A 20,915-nucleotide genomic window follows, 5' to 3' on the forward strand; every position below is an offset into this window, starting at 1 on the left:
CTACAGATGACTAAGGGTTATACATTGGGGGATCACATGATCAGATCTGCATTTCAGGAAGATTAGTCCTGTTGCACTGGGTAACACCTGAAGGCTGAGAAAACCAGGAGCAAGGGTGACAAAGAGGGAGGCTGTGACAGAAACCCAGGTGGGTGATGAAGGGCTCCCAGGCAGGGGAGAGGCAGAAGGACTGGAGAGAGGGCACAGTTAAGGGCCATGGTGGGGGATACCAGGCAACACTGGCAAGCGAGTGGACAGTGACGAGTGAGGAGGTAGAAGAAGGTTCCCTCTTAGCTGGGACATTATGCCTCCATAGGAAGCTGAATAAAGTCACCCGTGAAGGTGTTACTTTGTGGGTAGGTAGACTGTAAAACTGAAGGATCTGTTTTATCCATCTCCCCATAGTTCACTCTGTGGTGAGGCTGGTACTGCTCCTCTTTGAAATAAAAGAGAACTCTTCCCAGAGGTAATGAATCCACCTGCATGCTGTATGTTATATGGAGGTGGGCGAATATGTTAGGTGGAGGGCTATTCTTGGAGGGATGGATTCATTTTGCACCAGTGACAGGCTTGAGGGAACATCAGCGTGTCAGACATCTCTTCCTGGTGTCTTCCTGACTGATCCGTGCCTAGGGATTTTATTTTAGTTGTTCCTTGCTGTGGATTTGAAATTTTTTATTTTATTTTTTTCTACCAGCTCAGAAATGTATAACAGCTGTGTTCACTGTTGGCCTTCTAGCCTCAAATTCATTTTAAATACATTTCTTCTTAGTAATTTCTTATTGGAATGCTGATGTTGGCTATGCATTAGTTTACGCAATTCACAGGCTCTGTGTTGCTCAATTTTTAGTTCATTTATTTGACAACTTGAAATTCATCTCACAAGTGGTGCTTTTATTTTGTTATTTGCATCTGGAAATCATTCCTAACATGCCATGGAATACATCTGGTTTTTTTCCTTTTGTAAATAACTTTTTTTTCTTATTATAAGAGTAATATGTGTTTATTGTAGAAACTTCAGAGAAAAATACACATTTAAGAATAATAATATAAAAATATCCAGCCAGGCACAGTGGCTCATGCCTGTATTCCCAACACTTTGGGAGGCTGACTGGGCAGATCACCTGAGGTCGGGAGTTCGAGACCACCCTGACCAACATGGAGAAATCCCGTCTCTACTAAAAATACAAAATTAGCCAGGCGTGGTGGCGCATGCCTGTAATGTCAACTACTCGGGAGGCTGAGGCAGGAGAATTGCTTGAACCCACGAGGTGGAGTTTGTGGTGAGCCAAGATTGTGCCATTGCATTCCAGCCTGGGCAACAAGAGCAAAACTCCATCTATAAATAAATAAATATCCCTGAGTCCCACCACTGGAGATAACCACTGTAGACATCCCAGGGTTTTGCCTCTCTATTTTGAAAGTGCATATACATTCATGAAGACACAGCATCAGGCTGTACCCCCAGAAGTTTGGATCCCATAGGTCTGGGGTGGCATCTAACAGTTAACATTCCAACAAGCCTCCTGCTGCTGCTGACAAGCCCAGCTCTGTGGCCTACACTTTGAGGAGCTCTACACTAATCATACCTATACCTACACATGACCATCTTGTGCTCATTGATTTTCCACTTGCCAATGTCTCAGAAACCTTGTTCATGTCCTCCATCAACACATGGTATGGCAGACTGTTGCTATGGCCAACATTGAGTTTCAGGGCTTCTAACACAGGACCTACTGCCTCTGAAGGGACCCATGGATAGGTCTGTTCACTTTGTAATCTGATGTATCTTTTTTTTTTTTTTTTTTTTTTTGAGATGGAGTCGTGCTCTTGTTGCCCAGGCTGGAGTGCAGCGGCGTGATCTCAGCTCACTGCAACCTCCGTCTCCCAAGTTCAAGCAATTTTCCTGTCTCAGCCTCCTGGGAAGCTGGAATTACAGGCACCCACCACCATGCCCGGCTAATTTTTGTACTTTTAATAGAGAAGGGGTTTTGCTATGTTGGCCACGCTAGCCTCGAACTCCTGACCTCAGGTGATACACCCACCTGGGCCTCCCAAAGCGCTGGGATTACAGGTATGAGCCAGTGCACCCAGCCAATCTGATGTATCTTGAGGCATGATATAGAATGATTGAAGAACACCTCATGACTTTTGTTTCTTACCCTTGTTTCTCCCTCCTGGGAATGGACTGACCCAAGGTTTCAGGCACCAAGAATACCCAGCAATGTATTTTTTCCCAGATAAAGGAAGGTCTGCCACATGAAAAATGACCAGGTATCTTGGTCTATTGATGCACAATTGCTAAACAGACAATTTTCACATCCATTCTCATTTGAAGTTCCCAATGAACCAGAGTCTCTGAAGTATCTCCTATTTCCCTTCCTATTGCAGAGGAATCCACCTTGAAGCTATGAATACTTTTTTTGTTGTATTTATATTTATCAACATTTATATCTTCTCCCTCTCCTGATTCAGTGAGATCAGAGAATATTAAAGCTGGAGGGGCTCTGGAGGTGGCCTGGTCCAAATACCTCACTTTATGGATAAGACGGAAAATGATTTTTCTGGGATCAAAAGATGGGAACAGTCCTTAATAAATCTCTGCACCCTCACTCTGGTGCCCTTTTGCCTACACCCAGTATTCTGAGCCTTCATTGTCCTAGGAATGGCTGCCCTGAGACTGGGGATGTCCCAGGGTTTTTAGGAGGCTCAGCATAAGCTCGACGTCATTGATGTCAGCATGTTCACAATCTCTATAGGATCATTTCTACTGAGACTAATCTTATTCTTTATATTTTCATTTATGTTAGCAGTGTTCTTAGAGGGTGATTTTTTGTTTGTTTGTTTGTTTTTACTTTAAGTTCTGGGGTACATGTGCAGAACGTGCAGGTTTGTTACATAGGTATACATATACCATGGTGGTTTGCTGCACCTGTCAACACATCATCTAGGTTTTAAGCCCTGCGTGCATTAGATATTTGTCCTAATGCTCTCTCTCCTTTTGCTCCCAACCCCTGACAGGCCTGGGGTGTGATGTTCCCCTCCCTGTGTCCATGTGTTGTCACTGTTCAGCCCCCACTTGTAAGTGAGAATATGCGGCATTTGGTTTTCTTTTCCTGTGTTAGTTTGCTGAGAATGATGGCTTCCAGCTTTATCCATGTCCCTGCAAAGGACATGAATTCATTCTTTTTTATGGCTGCATAGTATTCCATGTGTATATGTACTTTGACTTTAGGAGCTCAGCTAGCAACTCCCCCATGCACTCTCTCTTCCAGTGTCAGAGCGCACTGTGGGATCCACCCAGCCTTTGAACAGGAAAGCACTGGCTGAAAAGCCCCAGAAAGTGGGGATGTACCAGTACAAGTGTCCCACCTCTATAACCCACTGTTTCCTTTGGGGAGAACTGATACAACCGAAACGGGCTATCTGGTGAGCATGATTTCTACATCAAGTTGTCCCTGTGCCTGAACCATTCCTTTTTTTTTTTTTTTCTTTTTTTTTAATGGAGTCTCATTCTATCACCCAGCTAGAGTGCAGTGGTGCAATCTCGGCTCACCACAGCCTCCGCCTTCTGGATTCCAGCCATTTTCCTGTCTCAGCCTCCTGAGTAGCTAGAACTACAGGTGTGTGCCCACACACCCGGCTAAGTTTTGTATCTTTTAGTAGAGATGGGGTTTTGCCATGTTGACCAGGCTGGTCTCAAACTCCTGACCTCAGATATCCACCCACCTAGGCCTCCCAAAGTGCTTAGATGACAGGTGTGAGCCACAACGCCTGGCCACCTGGGCCATTCTTCATCCAGCTGCCTCCTACTCATCCCTCGGGTCTGAGCTTGAATATTGCCTCCTCGGTGAAGCTTTGCTCAATTCCCCAAACTGAATCAAGTCCTTCCTCATGTGTAGCCGTCCATCTAGTCCTTCTCCAGAGCACTGACCACACTGGTGATTAAATAAGTATTTGTTCAATTGATTATGCAGTATCTCTCTCCCCTCTTATGCAGCAAACCCCAAGATAGCAGAATTTCAGTTTTCTTATTCACCCTTTTGTCTTCAGCATCTAGGGGGTATATCTGGTGGACTAGGATCTCAATGAATATTTTTTGACTGAATGAATAGTCAAAAAAGGTCAACTGCAGTGGTCTCTCTACAAGGTGATAAAAGAGTTAAGGGGCCGGGCATGGTGACTCACGCCTATAATCCCAGCCCTTTGGGACGCCAAGGCAGGCAGATCACCTGAGGTCAGGAGTTCAAGACCAGCCTGACCAACATAAAGAAACCCCGTCCCTACTAAAAATACAAAATTAGCTGGGCATGGTGGCACATGTCTGTAATCCTAACTACTCAGGAAGGCTGAGGCAGGAAAATTGCTTGAACCCGGGAGGCGGAGATTGCGGTGAGCCAAGATCATGCCGTTGCACTCCAGCCTGGGCAACAAGAGCGAAACATCATCTCAAAAACAAAAAAACAAAGTTTAAGGGCAGGATGTCTTGGACACATCTTTAGCCCTATATTAAATGCAGAATGGCAGAATGAATGGTATTAATTTTATCGTGAATAAAAAATAGTTTTTCCTTGGATATATTTTAAACTTGGATATATTTTACATATTATAAAATTGAATATATTTGATCCAATATATCAAGTACCATTAAATGGATAAAATGATCAATTTGGTACAAGAAAAAATATTTAGGGAAGTCTCAGAAATTTAAATGTAATATATGAGTATGTAGTCGTATACATATAAAACTCATTATGTAACATATTACATACAGCACATTTTGTGTTGAGGAGTGAGTTCCCTGTATTTACCTTCATGGAGAAAATAGTTTCTTATAGATAAATATTACAGGTAACTGAACTAAAAATATTTTGACAATGTGAATTACTTGGATTCAAATCCTTGAATAAGGAACAATAGTTCCTTATCTTAAAGTAAATCAAAGTTAACATACTCATTTATTAATGGAGAAGTGGCATTTATCATTATGACTATCAAAACAACTGTGTTAAAATCTCAGGGAACAAGAATGAGTGTAGGGATTGTAAGATCCCCTGCTGGGTGTTTCATTCTGCTCTTCTATCCATTCTGCTCTGCATCCTCTTGAGCGCTTTTGAAACTTCCCTCGTCTCCTCCTTCATTTCCAGGTTTTCTCACCTGCCACTCATTTTTGCCGTTCCTCTGCCTGACTCTATTAAGATAAACTAATCCTTGGAATTTGCTGCTTTGAAGTTGATGTCAGCTGGGAAACTCATACACAGGCATGTCCCAGTCCTGTGGTCTAGAATCAAAATAGTGAGATGAGACAGAATGTGGGTGGTTGCTGCTCTGCTGGCTACCAGCTGTTTAACCCTCAGATAGATCACACTGAAAACCCATGGGTCCTGTTTCTTCTTATATGAGATAAGGCTAGTAACACTCACATTCCACGTTTGGGGAAGGATACAGTGAAATCGCCTGATTGGTCATACTTGACCCACAGCTAGTGCTTGGTCAATGTGCCTCTTCCTTCTTTTTCTCCCTACCTGGGCAAGATCAGCCTATAAAAGTGGTAAGTGATTCTGAAGGTTTCTCCCATGAGGAAGTGACATAGGCTTGTACTTAATTTGGATAGTCAAGGCACCTTTTGTTCTTGCAGTTGACACTCTTCCAAATAGTTGAAGTTACATATAAGTGAACACCACCTAACCATTAGGCTACTATATTTATAAAGGATGCTAACTTGAATTAGCTTTGCCCAAGCAGAATATTTTAAAAAATAAAGAAAAAGCAGTAGTCCATTCTACCTGTCTGCCAATTTCTATGTTCTAGTTGAGGACATGGGCACACGTGATCAGCAATAAATTCAGACATAATCACCACAAGACAAGGTAATGTTAACAACTTTACATTCAGAACCCGGAACAATACATGCACTATATTTTTTTGACTAAATAAATAGTTATTCCTGGAGGTATGATGATTATACTATGCCCAGATCCTGCCAAAGGCAAAAAGGTAAAAAGATATATTGAGACCAGCTATTTGTCTATTGTTTCCCTGCTCAGGGCTAAATTTTTCTGAAAAATCACGTAAGAGTCCAGCTGTCAGAATGAGCTCATCACCTGGGCTCGGGATCCCAGATTCTGTGAGCAGAAAACTTCATCCACCCAGGTGTCTGTTTCAAGAACAGTCTCCTCTTTTGCAAGGCGTTCATGGAAATGGGCTTCTCTCCTAACAAACAGCAGCTACAGAGCCTCCTTTCCCTGGGCTGCACAGGGTCGGTCAATGGAGACCAAAGAGCCCTCCAGAGAACAGCAGATGGAACACGATTTCACCCTTGTTAGCATCCCAGGGCTTACGATACAGATGGCCCATGTTGCAAATGGAGACGCCGTGGCTATGTTGCCCCTTGCCCTTGCTGATACAAGTACAGGGACATTATATTCAATTTTTTGGTCTCCATCCATATGCTGCTCCTCCAATTTATTTGTCTACATGAAGGGATGTGAAGCCTAAAGCCGGAGGATATCCAGTTCGGCTTTAATTACAGTGATGAGCTGTTTGTCAGGGTGCCACGAGCTGCAATGCCACCTTGGTTGCTTACAGACTCAGAGCAGGGGTGACACCAACTCCCCTGCTGGCTGCTGATCATCGAGGCTTGGGCAGCAGCAGCACTTAGTTCAATATTTGTTGTTTGAAACCCAACAGTTATGACTCTGCCAAGCTTAATGAAAGGGAGAAAATAATTACCACAGAGAGCTTATGCAATTTTGAAGACCAGGGGCTTTTAAACAAAGTCACCATGCCGGAAGTGTTCTTGGCATGTCATGAGGACTGTTGTCATTATTAGCGATGACAATGCAGTCATTATTTTTGCAGTGGCTTAATTGTTCAACAGACACCAAGGACCATGTCAACCCAGTTCTGCAAATGGAAACAAACGCGCCATCATTCAGGATCCAGCTTTGACATTCTGCCTTTGCACTCATTTCGTTTTTTTCCTGAAGACCATACTATAGATTGAAGGAATTATTCCAGACCTCTGATTCATGCTGGGCTTTGTTCTCTTCCTCATTCAGTCTCTCAGTCAATCAATACTTACTGGTAGTTGTCATTGTAAGACCTTAGGAACAGGGGGGCTAGCAGACCAGCACGTGTTCTGCCCTCATTGGAATCTTTCACCTTCTACTGCAGAAGGTGCCACCTTTAGGTAGAATGATCAGAGATCTCTCTGAGGATGTCACATTTAAACTGTGACTCTAAGGATGAAAAGAAGCTAGATTTGTAACTAATGAAAGGATGTTCCGGCCGGACGCTGTGGCTCACCCCTGTAATCCCAGCACTTTGGGAGGCCAAGTTGGGTAGATTACCTGAAGTCAGGAGTTCGAAACCAACCTGGCCAACATGGTGAAACCCTGTCTCTACTAAAAATACAAAAGATTAGCCAGACGTGGTGGCAGGCACCTGTAATTCCAGCTACTCAGGAGGCTTAGGCAGGAGAATTGCTTGAACCCGAGAGGCAGAGGTTACAGTGAGCTGAGATTGTGCTACTGCACTCCAGCCTTGGCAACAGAACAAGACTATGTCAAAAAGAAAGAGAGAGAGAGAGAGAGAAAGGAAAAAAGGAGGGAGGGAAGGAAGGGAAGGAAGGAAGGAAGGAAGGAAGGAAGGAAGGAAGGAAGGAAGGAAGGAAAAGAGAGAGAGAAAAAAGAAAAGAAAACAGAAAAGAAAGAGAGGAAGGAAGGGAAGGAAGGAAGGAAAAGAGAGAGAGAAAAAAGAAAAGAAAACAGAAAAGAAAGAGGAAGGAAGGAAGGAAGGAAGGAAAAGAGAGAGAGGAGAAAGAAAAGAAAACAGAAAAGAAAGAGAGGAAGGAAGGGAAGGAAGGAAAGAAGGAAGGAAGGAAGGAAGAGAGAGAGAGAAAAAAGAAAAGAAAACAGAAAAGAAAGAGAGGAAGGAAGGGAAGGAAGGAAGGAAGGAAAAGAGAGAGAGAAAAAAGAAAAGAAAAAAGGAAAAAAAAAGAGAGGAAGGAAGGAAGGAAAAGAGAGAGAGGAGAAAGAAAAGAAAACAGAAAAGAAAGAGAGGAAGGAAGGAAGGAAGGAAGGAAGGAAGGAAGGAAGGAAGGAAGGAAGGAAGGAAGGAAGGAAAGAAGGAAGGAAGGGAGGGAGGGAGGGAGGGAGGGAGGGAGGAAGGACATTTCAGGTGGAGGGACAGCAACTGTGGAGGCCCTGGTAGTTGAAGACTACTATCTAGACATAGTTATCTAGACATATGTGTCTAGATAACTCCATCACCTTGGCTTATGCCATGTGGGGGTTTGCCTATCTCACATAGCAAGAAACCTAAAAGTAGGCAAAAGTTTACCAGTGCAGCATCTCTGCAATTTGTTTGGTCTTCTCTTATGGTTGCAAGCTGGCTGCAGCAGCTCAGGCCATCCTATCTAAGGCTAGGGCAGGAGTAAGGGGAAAGTTTTAAGCTAACTATATATGTCCATTTTGGTTTGTTCTATTTCAAGAAAGCAAAACGTTTTCCAGAAACTTTGAGCAGGTATCTGTGTATGTCACATTAACTGGAATCCTATTCCACAGGCATCCCTAACTGCAGCAGGAGCTGGAAAAGTAAGATTTAGTTGGAAATACTGATAGTTTAAACACAATTGGAGTTCGGTTATCAAAGGAGAAAATAGGCCATAGATATTTCAAAAAAATGGTATATTCTAAGTATTCTTTTAAAAAAAGCCATGGAGGGGGCCAAGTGTGGTGGCTCACACCTGTAATTCCAGCACTTTGGGAGGCCAAGGCAGACAGATCACTTGAGGTCAGGAGTTTGAGATTAGCCTGGTCAACATGGTGAAACCCTGTCTCTACTAAAAATACAAAAATTGGCCTGGTGTAGTGGCACACACTTGTAATCCCAGCTACTCTGTAGGCTAAGGCAGGATAATTGCTTGAATTCGAGAGGTGGAGGCTACAGAAAGATAAGATTACATCACTGTACTCCAGCCTAGGCAACAGAGTGAGACTCTATCTAAAAAAAAAAAAAAAGGCCATGGAGGCTGAACTCCAAAGATGGAGAGACAGCATAGTGTAAGATGATTTTTGAGATGTGTGGAGAGGTCAGATGCTACAGAAACTGAGGGTGATGGTCAGACATCACCCACTGTAGTCAACCACATGTTAAAGTTGGATTGTTCCGTCTTCTGTTTTCCACATCCACCTGTTTCCCTCCACTCTTTCCTCTGAAGGTCTGTGTGAGGCCTGACTTTGCTTAGATTCTTGCAGTCCTCTTCTAACTGTGCCCCTTTGCCTCTACTTCCTGCCTGCATCCTTGCAACTCCTGTCTGTGACTTTAAAAAAAAGTAAATCTCAACATTCCTCAGGGCTCCCTATGACTTAAATTCCAAGCTTCTCTGTGTGACCTTCAAGTCATTTCTGAACTAGCTCCTTATCCTGCAGCCACAGCCCCTGCCACCTCCTCCTTCCACAACTATCTTATCACTGCCATCCTGTGTTATTTGTGATTCTCCCGACATCCATCATGAACATTTGCCTTACTTGAAGTCCTTTTTCTTCGGGACAATTCCAGAGTCAGAGGGGGCTTTTCTTGACTTCCTCATGGAAAAGGGACAACTCATTCCTTTGCATTCCCAACCCTCTTACACTCCACCCCTAGGTGCTGCACATTCCCCTAGAGGGCTTTTGTTTCTCCACCTGAATATCTTCTTCCTACTGGTCTCTGAGGTCACAGGGAGCAAAGACCTCACCTCATTCATCTTGGTCTCTGGCTATGAGCATAGCACCCTGACACCAACAGAAGCTGTAACTACAAATTCAGTGGAATTAGCATGAAGGTCAGGAGCCAACAGGCTGTGGTGGCTCATTGAGGCATTACTGTTTTTGGTTTTGAGATGGAGTCTCGCTCTGTTGCCCAGGCTGGAGTGCAGCGGTACAATGATGGCTTAATGCAACTTCTGCCTTCCACGTTCAAGCGATTGCTTCTCCTGTCTCAGCCTCCTGAGTAGCTGGGATTACAGGCGTGTGCCACCACGCCCAACTAATTTTTGTATTTTTAGTAGACACTGGGTTTCACCATGTTGGCCAGGCTGATCCTGAACTCCTGACCTCAAGTGATCTGCCAGCCTTGGCCTTCCAAAGTGCTGGGATTACAGCTGTGAGCCACTGTGCCCAGCCTGAGGCATTGCTGTTTCAGGGGCCAGAGAGACAACGATAGGCACAAGGGCTGAGACAATATGTATGGCACCATGTAAGCTTATCCCTCCGTGATTTGCTGGGAGAACTAAGAGGGCAGTAGGAGAAGTGGGTAAAATCATGTCTGTGGAGTCAGACTGCAAGGGTTCAAATCCCAGCCCTGCCACTCACCAGCCAGATGACCTTGGTCAAGGTATGTAATGCCCCTGTGTCTCGTTTTCTGCACCCGCACAGTGGAGGTAATAATAGTGTCTGCCTCATAAGATTTTTCCAGAGGATTGAATAAGAAATCTTTGAGAGTATTCCAGCACATGGTAAACTCTCACACCATATTAACTATTGCAGTATGGTGTTATTGTTATTATTATGATATCTAATACAGTTAATATCTTTGTACGTAGGAGTTTTAGTGGGCAAGTATGAATGGCACTTTTGAAGATGCAGAGACAGATTTATCCTTATACTCCTAATATTTATCCTCAAAGACACTATTTAGCTCGTTCAAAAATATTTACTCATTTTTAAAGACCCCTTTCAGCTCCTTTTTATACAAAAAAAGGAATTCTATCCTCATTCTAACAATAGTAGCCTAAATAAAATCTTATTACACTCATCATCTTAAATTAAGGTAATTGAAAACCACTGTTTAAGAGTAGACCCCAAATGTATCAGAAAATTAATTCAATTATAAATAACAAGAATTGACTGTACTTGAATGTGCATGAAGTGTAGAATCATAGTGAAACATTTAAGAAATATGTTGTTATCTTGTTACTATGGCTACACGTTACTCCAAGATACAGTAGTTCTATGGTAACGATGGAATTACATTATTTCTTCTCTGTATTGAAATATTCAGCAACTAATTTCCTGTAGCTTCATAATAAATCATGCTAATGACCTCAGAGGTGGAAACCAAGGTGGTGAGACTGTCTCCCTGCTCTAAGGCTATTCCATTAAACAAAGCAGAGAATACACATTTGTACTCATTTGATCAGGAAGCATAAGGAAGCTTATAATGAGAAAGACACGGCAATGACATCTCATGAGGAGATATTAACTTTAAACTGAAGTATTTAATATTATTTATTCATTGGGTCCATGATAGGATCCAAACCATGAGAAAACTAGAGATTCAAATGAGCAGGAACTGAGAGGGGATATGGTAGAATTCAATTCAATTCCACAGGTAATTCATGGAAACCTGTTATGTGCTAGGTACATGTTAGGTAGGATACCCCCATATCGTATTCTTTGTCTACTGAAATTATGATAATATTTTTGTGTATATCACTAAACATTCAAAACAGTGGGAATAATGAAGAAAGGAAGTTATACGCTGGTTTCTAAAAGCCCTATCATCAATAGCAATTTCTCAAAAGCTCTTCATGACATCCTAGAGACATCAAAGCATTGGAAGCAGTGGGTTGCTGGGGCTGGCTCATGGCACCTTGCACCAGCGGTACATATCTCTTTCAAACTCTGTATTCAGCGATGTCTTGTTGGTAGCTTGAAGTATGCAATGATGGGAATACTTACACCACAGAAACAAACAAATATAACAAATCAGGTCATTTGTTCTTCTTCCCAGAGAATTGACTGTTAAACAGTTAGCAGCACTCCACTGATTACAAGCAGCGACGTGAGATTGTATCTTCTTATTTCAAAGACTGCTCCCTCCACTTGATGCGTTTGCTTCCCTTTCCCAAACCTCTTCCACATTCACCTGTAAGACTGCTTTTTGCCTCTGTAGATGAAGGTGAGATAAGAGAGGTTTGTGAGCTTCACCTCTGTTTACTTCACCCTGAGTCAAGCCACCATCTTCTCTTGCTGGACTTTGTAACTTTCAAATCAGTCCCCTTATGTTGATGCTTGCACCCTCCAATCCAATCTCCATATAGCAATGACAGCAATCTTCTAAAATTGTAAGTCACTTAAGCAAACAGAAGAAAAGTAATAATAATTACATCCCTAATTCTCTCTCTCTCTGTCTCACGTCTATGCCTATGCCTAATCTATGTCTATATCTACCTATGCCTACCCACTTTTCTCTCCCTTGCTATCATTATCTCTGTCCTCAATACATGCTTCTGCACATCTCAAATTCTGGTGTTTTCTTATGCTGCTCCCCATAAGATCCTTTGCTTCTCTACTGACATCATTTTCACCTTCAACTCCACACTCAAATACTGACTGATACATATGACTGATTTGCACCTGCCTGTGTCTTGTTGATCCAGGTCTCAGCTTAGAAATTACTTCCTCTGGGAAGCTGTCTCCAAGTCCTGTTCAGATATCTGTCCTTATAGAGCTTCTTTTATCTTACTTACTCTACTTTTTAAAAAAAATCTTACTTACTATATGCTTATATAGTAAGCAACTCTTAGCAATTAGACAAAAGTTCCCATTTCTGTAAGACAAATTTCCAAAACAGGACAGATGCTTGATGAGGAAAGCTTGGGCTGGATTTCAACCTTCTCTTCCCAAGTGTTTTGTGCAGTGAACAACCTGCATGACTGGCCCTTCCCCTTAACCATTTCCATTATATCATACATTCTGTCACTGTAGTACTTAGATGTGTATAGCAGTCTTTATTATCTGCCTCTGTCCCTGAAGATTATATATCCCATCTTTTTTTTTTTTTGACATTCCCAATGCATTGTGATCATGTATTGTTCATCTTTATGCCAAACATGGTGACAAGCATATAGTACATGTGTATATTTTGCTTGAAATAAGGTGAAATCAATCCTATTCCCATACCACTCAACCTTACTACCCTTAGTTGCCCTTGCCCAGATACTAATCAGGTACTACTTCATTCCAGATGCTTAGAAAGATGAGCAAGGCACGGAATATCCCTGTAGGAAACTCGAAGGCCCATCAGAGAGACAGACACATAATTGTACAGTGGAGATACAATATGCTTCATGACAAACGTGTGCGACACTAACTGCATTAGAATTTGCTGGCATGCTTTAATGGAGATTTCTAGACTGGACCTCACACCTAATGAATCAACATCTTTGTGCTGCTGCTTCTGTCCTCTCTGTGCCCCTCTTCCCATCGTTTGCAACCAACTCAGCCAGTCACTGCTCCCTCCAGCAGGGAATATGCCCCTGTGAGGTGTACCCGTGGGAAGATAGCCATCATTGGCTAAACCTGGAAACTAGTTATTCTAACCCAGTTAATAACAAACCCAGAATAACCCAACCCCTAAAAGGAGGTGGATTTGGACAAGAAGTTCTAAAGACTATTTGCTAAGAGGTGTTGATATGTTGCAAAGAATCAGTCACTTATTTTTCAAGGATAGCTTTAAAAAAAAATAAAAGCCCAACTACTTAGTCTATTAGAAATAAAGTCAGTAAGCCAGGTGCAGTGATAGGCCAGGCGCAGTGGCTCATGCCTGTAATCCCAGCACGTTCGGAGGCAGAGGCAAGCGGATCACCTGAGGTCAGGAGTTCACAACCAGCCTGACCAACATGGTGAAACTGTCTCTACTAAAAGTACAAATTTAGCCGGGCATGGTGGCGCATGCCTGTAATCCCAGCTACTCGGGAGGCTAAGGCAGGAGAATCACTTGAACCTGGGAGGTGAGGTTGCAGTGAGCCGAGATGGCGTCATTGCAGTGTAGCCTGGGCAACAAGAGCAAAACTTTGTCAAAAACGAAAGAAAGAAAGAAAGAAAATCACTAAGTAGCTTTTTGCAAGATAAAAAAAAAAGAAGAAGAAGAAGATTTAGGGTTTAGTCTATAACCTTTGACTTTTGAAAATCCTGTCCTTCCTAAGGAAAATTAGAGGGAAAAAAAAGAGCTTTAAGTCTCTGTACATGAGAAATACCATTTGTGATTAAATTGCTGTGAAATACGTACTCAAAACTGGCAAATTCTCACCATGTCTTTCTAAAATTGCTGTTTGCTGTCTTACATGCCAAAATGGCTCTGAACTAGTGCTCTCTTGAAAACCACCTAAATGATCACAATAAGGGAGTCATTAATTAAATAATAAGGTGGATGTGATAGACTATTATGCAGTCATTAAAAATCATGTTCTCAAATAATTTTTTAAACATATAGAAAAATGCACAAATATATTTTTAAGGGAAAATATAGGTTATAAAACAATATTATAGCATTGTTCTAGTTTTATTTAAAAATCGTGTGTATTCACCAAAATGTTGACAGTAGGATTTAAAATGGACTGGTACTTAAAAGTAATTCCTTTACATTTTTTTTCTACTTAAAGTATTTCTATATTTATTTGACTTCTTCATAATGGCCATGTTTTATTTTTAAGGCAGCCATTTAATTGGTCATCTAATCTGGGGCTGGTCTCACAGTAAAAGAGGAAACCTTAGCAATTATATCACCAGGACTATAGGCAAAAGCAGGACTGTTTTGGACAAACACGATATGTGGTTGTTCCGGTTTGAATTGCGTCCCCCAAAATCCATGTGTGGAAGTCCTAATCTCTGGTCCCTCAGAATATGGCTTTCCTTGGAAGCAGGGTTGTTGCAGATATAATCAAGATGGGGTTATACTGAATGATGTAGATTGGGCCTCTAATCCAGTATGACTGGTGTCCTTAGAGAAAGAAAAAATGTGGACACACACACTCCCACAGAGAGAGAACACTACGTGAGCAGGAAAGCAGAGATTGGGATGATGCATCTACAAAGCATGGAATGCCAAGAATCGACAGTAACCACCAAAAGCTGTAACTGCTTAGTGGGTTCACCTTACGGCTGCCTACACAGAGTTGGCTTCTCAAGACAGGGGAATTGAGATAGGGAAAGAGTAATGCATGCAGAGCCAGCTGTGCAGGAGACTGGAGTTTTATTATTATTCAAATCAACTCCCCTGTGCATTTGGGATCAGAGTTTTTGTTTTTGTTTTTGTTTTGTTTTGTTTTGTTTTTGAGATGGAGTCTTGCTCTGTCACCAGGCTGGAGTGCAGTGGTGCAATCTCGGCTCACTGCAAGCTCTGCCTCCGGGGTTCACGCCATTCTCCTGCCTCAGCCTCCCAAGTAGCTGGGCCTACAGGCACCCGCCACCATGCCCGCCTAATTTTTTGTATTTTTTTAGTAGAGATGGGATTTCACCGTGTTAGCCAAGATGGTCTCGATCTCCTGACCTCATGATCTGCCCACCTCGGCCTCCCAAAGTGCTGGGATTACAGGCGTGAGCCACTTTGCCCTGCCAGGATCAGAGTTTTTAAAGATAATTTGGCGGGAGGGGAGGGACAGTGAGTCAGGGCGTGCTGATTGGTTGGGTCGGAGATGAAATCATGGGGTGTCATGTTCTTGAGCTGAATCAGTTCCTGAGTTGGGGGTCATAAGATCAGATGGGCCAGTGTCTCTATCTGGGTGGGGCCAACTGATCCATCAAATGCAGGGTCTGCACACCACCTCAAACACTGATCTTAGGAGCAGTTTAGGGAGCGTTAGTATCTTACAGCCTCCAGCTACATGACTCCTAAACCATAATTTCTAATCTAGTGGCTAATGTTAGTAATCTAATCCCCAGGCAAGAAGGAGGTTTGTTTTGGGAAAAGGTTGTTATTGCCTTTGTTTTAAACTATAAACTAAGTTCCTCCCAAAGTTAGTTCAGCCTATGCCCGGGAATGAACAGGGACAGTTTGCAGGTTAGAGGCAAGATGGAGTCACTTAGGTTGGACCGTTTTCACTGTCTCAGTCATGATTTTGCAAAGGCGGTTTCAGTCCTATAAGACCAACATACAACAGATTCTCCCTCGGAGGCTCAGAAGGAACCAACCTTGCCATCACCTTGATCTCAGACTTCTGACTTCCAAAACCATGAGGCAAGAAGTGTCTGTTTAAGCCACTCACTTTGTGGCATTTTAGTTTTTTGTGGTAGGCCTGGGAAACTAATACAATGGCCATTATAGTTATTTTATATTTAGAAATTAAGAGCAATTCAAGGGGTGAGACATGGGCAAGAGTAGGGAAGAATGAAGTTCAGTGCAACAAAGGAAGCTTGTTCACTCAACTAAGACTGTAAACAATGGTGTCGTTCAAAAATACGTATTCCTTCTTTCTGCCTGGCCGCTCTTCAGAGAGCCCTGTCCTGTTGATGTCGGGCTTGACCGTGTGACTTGCTTCAGCCTGTGGCGTGTGAGTCATAGTCACATGTTCCATTGAGAAATCGGAGCTTTAAAGACCATGCTATGGTTCCGCCACCTTCGTCGTTTGCCATGACACCAGCTTACCCTAAGGGAGAGCTGCTTCTTTAGCCTGAAACAGAGTTGAAACTGAACCGTAATGAACCTGTCACATGAGATAAAAATGTTTCTTGCCGACTGGTGGCAGTAGCTCACACTTGTGATCCCAGCACTTTGGGAGGCTGAGGAGGGCAGATCATGAGGTCAGGAGATCAAGACCATCCTGGTTAACATGGTGAAACCCCATCTCTACTGAAAATACAAAAAAATTAGCCAGGCGTGGTGGCAGGTGTCTGTGGTACCAGCTGCTGGGGAGGCTGAGGCAGGAGAATGGCGTGAACCTGGGAGACAGAACTTGCAGTGGGCCAAGATTGTGCCATTGCACTCCAGCCTGGGCGACAGAGCGAGACTCCATCTCAAAAAAAAAAAAATGTTTCTTTTGGCCAAGTGCAGTGGCTCACGCCTGTAATCCCAGCACTTTGGGAGTCTGAGGCTGGGGGATCACAAGGTCAGGAGATCAAGACCATCTAGGCCAACATGGTGAAACCCTGTCTCTACTAAATATACAAAAAAAAAAAAAAAAAAATTAGCGGGGTTTGGTGACACACACCTGTAGTCCCAGTTACTCCAGAGGCTGAGGCAGGAGAATTGCTTGAATCCAGGAGGGGAAGGTTGCAGTGAGCCAAGATCCCACCACTGCACTCCAACTTGGTGACAGAGCAAGACTCCATCTGAGAAAAAGAAAAAAATGTATCTTTTGCTAGTGTTATTCACTAAGGTAAGAAGGCTATAGTGTTACTGCAGCAGAATGTAGCCTAAGCTGACTGATAAAACATTGACTAACCAACTCTCAAGTACCATGCCAGGATGAAAAAAAAAAATTAATTAGATACAGTTCCTGCCAGCAAAGAACTAACATTAAACTATGTATCATTTGCCTTTAAAAGATGAAGATTTTTGGCCCCAGGTGTGTTCTATATTTTCTGTAACACCTGCCTGCAAGTAAATGTTAAATGATGTTATTTCAATTGGTTTTTCTATAGCAAAAATCTTTAAAGCTCTCATATTGAAAGCGATTCTTGAAATTTTGAACTACATGTACAGATATAAAGTCGGCCAATTAAAATTTTATGGTTTAGGAAAAAAAATCTCCTCTGAAAAATAAAACTAAGTCAATTATTTCATTATTTAATTCTCATTTGGAAAATAAGATATTCAGACATTAAGTTATATTGGAAGGAAAAAACCACTTATGTGGGAACCGTCAAATATATTTCATTTACTGTTAGAGAATGCTAATTTCAAGGAGCAAGCTTTGAAAGCAACCAAATTTGGCAAAGACAAGTAGGTCTTCCCTGAGAAATACTGGACAGCAACAGATTATATAAGGAAAGGACAGAGGGGAGAGACATTTCAAGTGCAGGCCTGGATGGAGGTAGAAGAGTCATGTTCTAGAGTCAGCATTGTAAAGCAAAAATTGCATGGTGTCAAAATTATCCTTGAAAGTCCGTTAAATGGCCCTTAAATTGTCTGGACCTGTGCCTTTGGAGGTTGAAAGGCCAAGAATTAATGTCTTTTGTTTCTCTGGGGCAGTGAAGGCCAAGGTCTGATTTGAAAGGGGCAAAGGACAATGGGGAAAATAAAGGATCTCTGCCTTTCTTGGTCCATCTTTTGGTCTGTTGTCCTCTCTCTGGGTGACTCTCCCTCCAGCTCTCCTCCTGCTCTTTTCCCTCAACAGTGCATATAGCTAAAGTCAAACAAGTTAGATCTGTACGGTAGGCAACTCTAGTCCTTACAACTTAAAAACTTTAAAATGGATGCATTGGGGGCCTATTGTGTACCCTGTCCTACGCTAGATATGGAAGAGATAGAAAGCAGGGATGGGGGTGAGATGAGGACAGGGATCAAGAGACCTCAAAGGAGTGAGGAAGACTAAAATGCACACAGATGATATAAATACAGTGTGGTCAAGTCTAGGCAGTACATCAGGTAAACACACAATGCCACAAACAGTTCTCAAACTTTGGCTGCATTTCAGAATCATGTGAGCTTCCGAAAGCGACAATGCGCAAGACACACCCCAGATGCACCCCCATTGCCAGTGACCCTGGAATCTCTGGGGTGGACCTGGTCATCAGCATGGCTTAGAGTTCCCCAGGTGAGTCCACATGCAGCCAAGGTTGAGACTGGGGGCTACAGCTATGAAGAAGAGCATCTGGTGTGGGTCTGAAGGCTGGGGAGGAATTAGCTGGGAGCAGTGAGCACTCCAGGCTAGGGGAACCCCAATACTAAAGCTTCTTCAGTACAAAGTGGCTCTGTTTGTGCTTTGAACATAGCGTGGTTATAAATTAAAGAATAACCAAACTCCTTGAGTTGAATCAGTACACACCATAATGCATCAGCTCACATCAACATGGCAACGTCTTTTCATCTCTCTTTGTTAAGCGCCACTGGTTCTTTAAAAGCCTGGGTATTAATGGAGTCTGTCTGATGATGATTCACTCCATAGTTCCATCATACATGCATCTCTAACCAGTACAAGCAAAGCATTTTCCTTTCAAGAGTCTAATCCTAGCATTGTGCCATATCCGTGGCCCTCTAAGATACACACCCCATCTACAAAGGCGACATGTACTCTTAAGGTACAAAGCATTTCCTTTAGGGGAGTGATTGCCTGTGTGTCCAAGCTGATGAAGGGTGCTCTTTTAAGTTGGAGAAAATTGATTTTGTTGTGGTTGTTGCACAAAGGTTTATGTTTTCAAAGCCTCCAGATAAAAGGCAACATGGGCAGCTAACAAGCCCCTAATAGGACTACATCAAGTTTTACTCACCTGCTGCCAGGGCTTGACTTCTGTGCCTTGATGACATGAAACGAGGCTTTGACAGCATTCGTTTTTGCTGAAGGAGCCTCCCCCAGTCTCCTTCCATAAATCCTATGCTCCTTTATTCCTTATTCATTCAGCACAGATGTTTTTATGGCCATAATATATTTATACTAATTCAGAGGCATGCCATCAGGTAGATAGGCTCATCTCTCTGATCCAGAAGGCAGCAGAGGCACTCCTTCTGACACTGAAGACAAAAATAAGGTCTGCTTTTTTTCCCCACAGCGCTCTTCAAAGGAGCAATTTTCTAAAATTCGAACAAGGGTGTCATAGTTAATAAGATGGAATTCTCCTTTTCTTTTTCTTATCATGTTTTCCAAATCAAGGGCAGTAGATGCCAGAACTCCAGTGACGTCAGGCCACTGTAGTTTCAAAATGCTGTTCTCAGTCAGGATTCTTATTATCTGATCCTGGTTCCATCGATTGTCACAGAATTGACTTTTTAGATTAATTTTGATTCTTATTTAAATTACTTTTTAATAGCTAATTGCCACACAGTCCATCTAATTAACGGTATTGGGATTCAAATCAACCAGTGAGATGACTACAGATAAAAAACCCCTGCTATCATTTGGTTGTTCTCCTTCAAGGAACAGGAGCCAGGTAGTAAACCATGTGCCTACCCTTTGGGCAGGGAATGGGTGGCTCTAAGAGATTACAGATGCTGTCATCTGGGATCAGTTCTCATCTTGGTCAATTGGATGAGGCAGAGAGATTTTGGAAACATCTTCAGGCTAACCCAATTTACATTATAGTTATATTTTAATTGCATTTTAAAGTCTAAATGCAGTTGATTGTGAAAACTGTGTCACATCATTTAAGGGAACTAGAGCTTTCTTTTTATGGAAACGCAAAAGGACGTAGCAGGAAAATACCACGTTGCCTAAGCAGTAAAGAAATGTATCCGGCCGGGCGCAATGGCTCACACCTGTAATCTCAGCACTTTAGGAGGCCAAGGTGGGCAGATCGCGACCATCCTGGCTAACACAGTGAAACTCTGTCTCTACTAGAAATACAAAAAAAAAAAAAAAAAAAAATTAGCTGGGCATGGTGGTACATGCCTGTAGTCTCAGCTACTCAGGAGGCAGAGGCAGGAGAGTAGCTTAAACCCGGGAGGAAGATGTTGTAGTCAGTCAAGATCACGCCACTGCACTCCAGCCTGGGTGACAGAGCGAGACTCCATCTCAAAAAAAAAAAAAAAAAAAAAAAGAAAGGAAAAAGAAATGTGTCCTCGAACCTTCCTCAGATTGTTCTAGAAAGGATGACCAGCAGTCCACAACCAATGCATGCCATGGACTCATTCCAGGTATCATATACCTTTTATTGTTTCATTTTCTTTGGGTCAAACTTTTAGGAAGTGGGTTCCCTGTCCCAGGCACTGAGCTAGGTAAATTCTGGGGATAAGATCAAGAAAAGTCCCTTCCCAAATCCAGGTACTCCCAGTCCCCCGGGGAAAACAAGGTCAGAGGCAATCCCTCGCCTTCACCTCTCATCTTATTTTTTTTTTTTTTTTTTTTTTTTTTGAGACGGAGTCTTGCTCTGTCACCCAGGCTGGAGTGCAGTGGCCGGATCTCAGCTCACTGCAAGCTCCTCCTCTCGGGTTCACGCCATTCTCCTGCCTCAGGCTCCCGAGTAGCTGGGACTACAGGCACCCGCCACTTCGCC

General features: G+C 42.7%; 1 protein-coding gene and 1 long non-coding RNA gene across 13 annotated transcripts in view; one reads left to right on the plus strand and one right to left on the minus strand.

Annotated features, from left to right (window-relative positions):
• LOC144338263 (uncharacterized) overlaps nt 1-17,246 on the minus strand; it is a 29,780-nt gene extending 12,534 nt beyond the window's left edge. Inside the window, exon 1 of the long non-coding RNA XR_013412249.1 lies at nt 17,060-17,246. This is a non-coding gene — a long non-coding RNA (uncharacterized LOC144338263). The remainder of the gene's footprint in view (nt 1-17,059) is intronic.
• CDH13 (cadherin 13) overlaps nt 1-20,915 on the plus strand; it is a 1,167,676-nt gene that overhangs the window by 509,981 nt on the left and 636,780 nt on the right.

The sequence above is a fragment of the Macaca mulatta genome, chromosome 20 (assembly GCF_049350105.2).
Source record: "Macaca mulatta isolate MMU2019108-1 chromosome 20, T2T-MMU8v2.0, whole genome shotgun sequence".
NCBI classification, from domain to species: Eukaryota; Metazoa; Chordata; class Mammalia; order Primates; family Cercopithecidae; genus Macaca; species Macaca mulatta.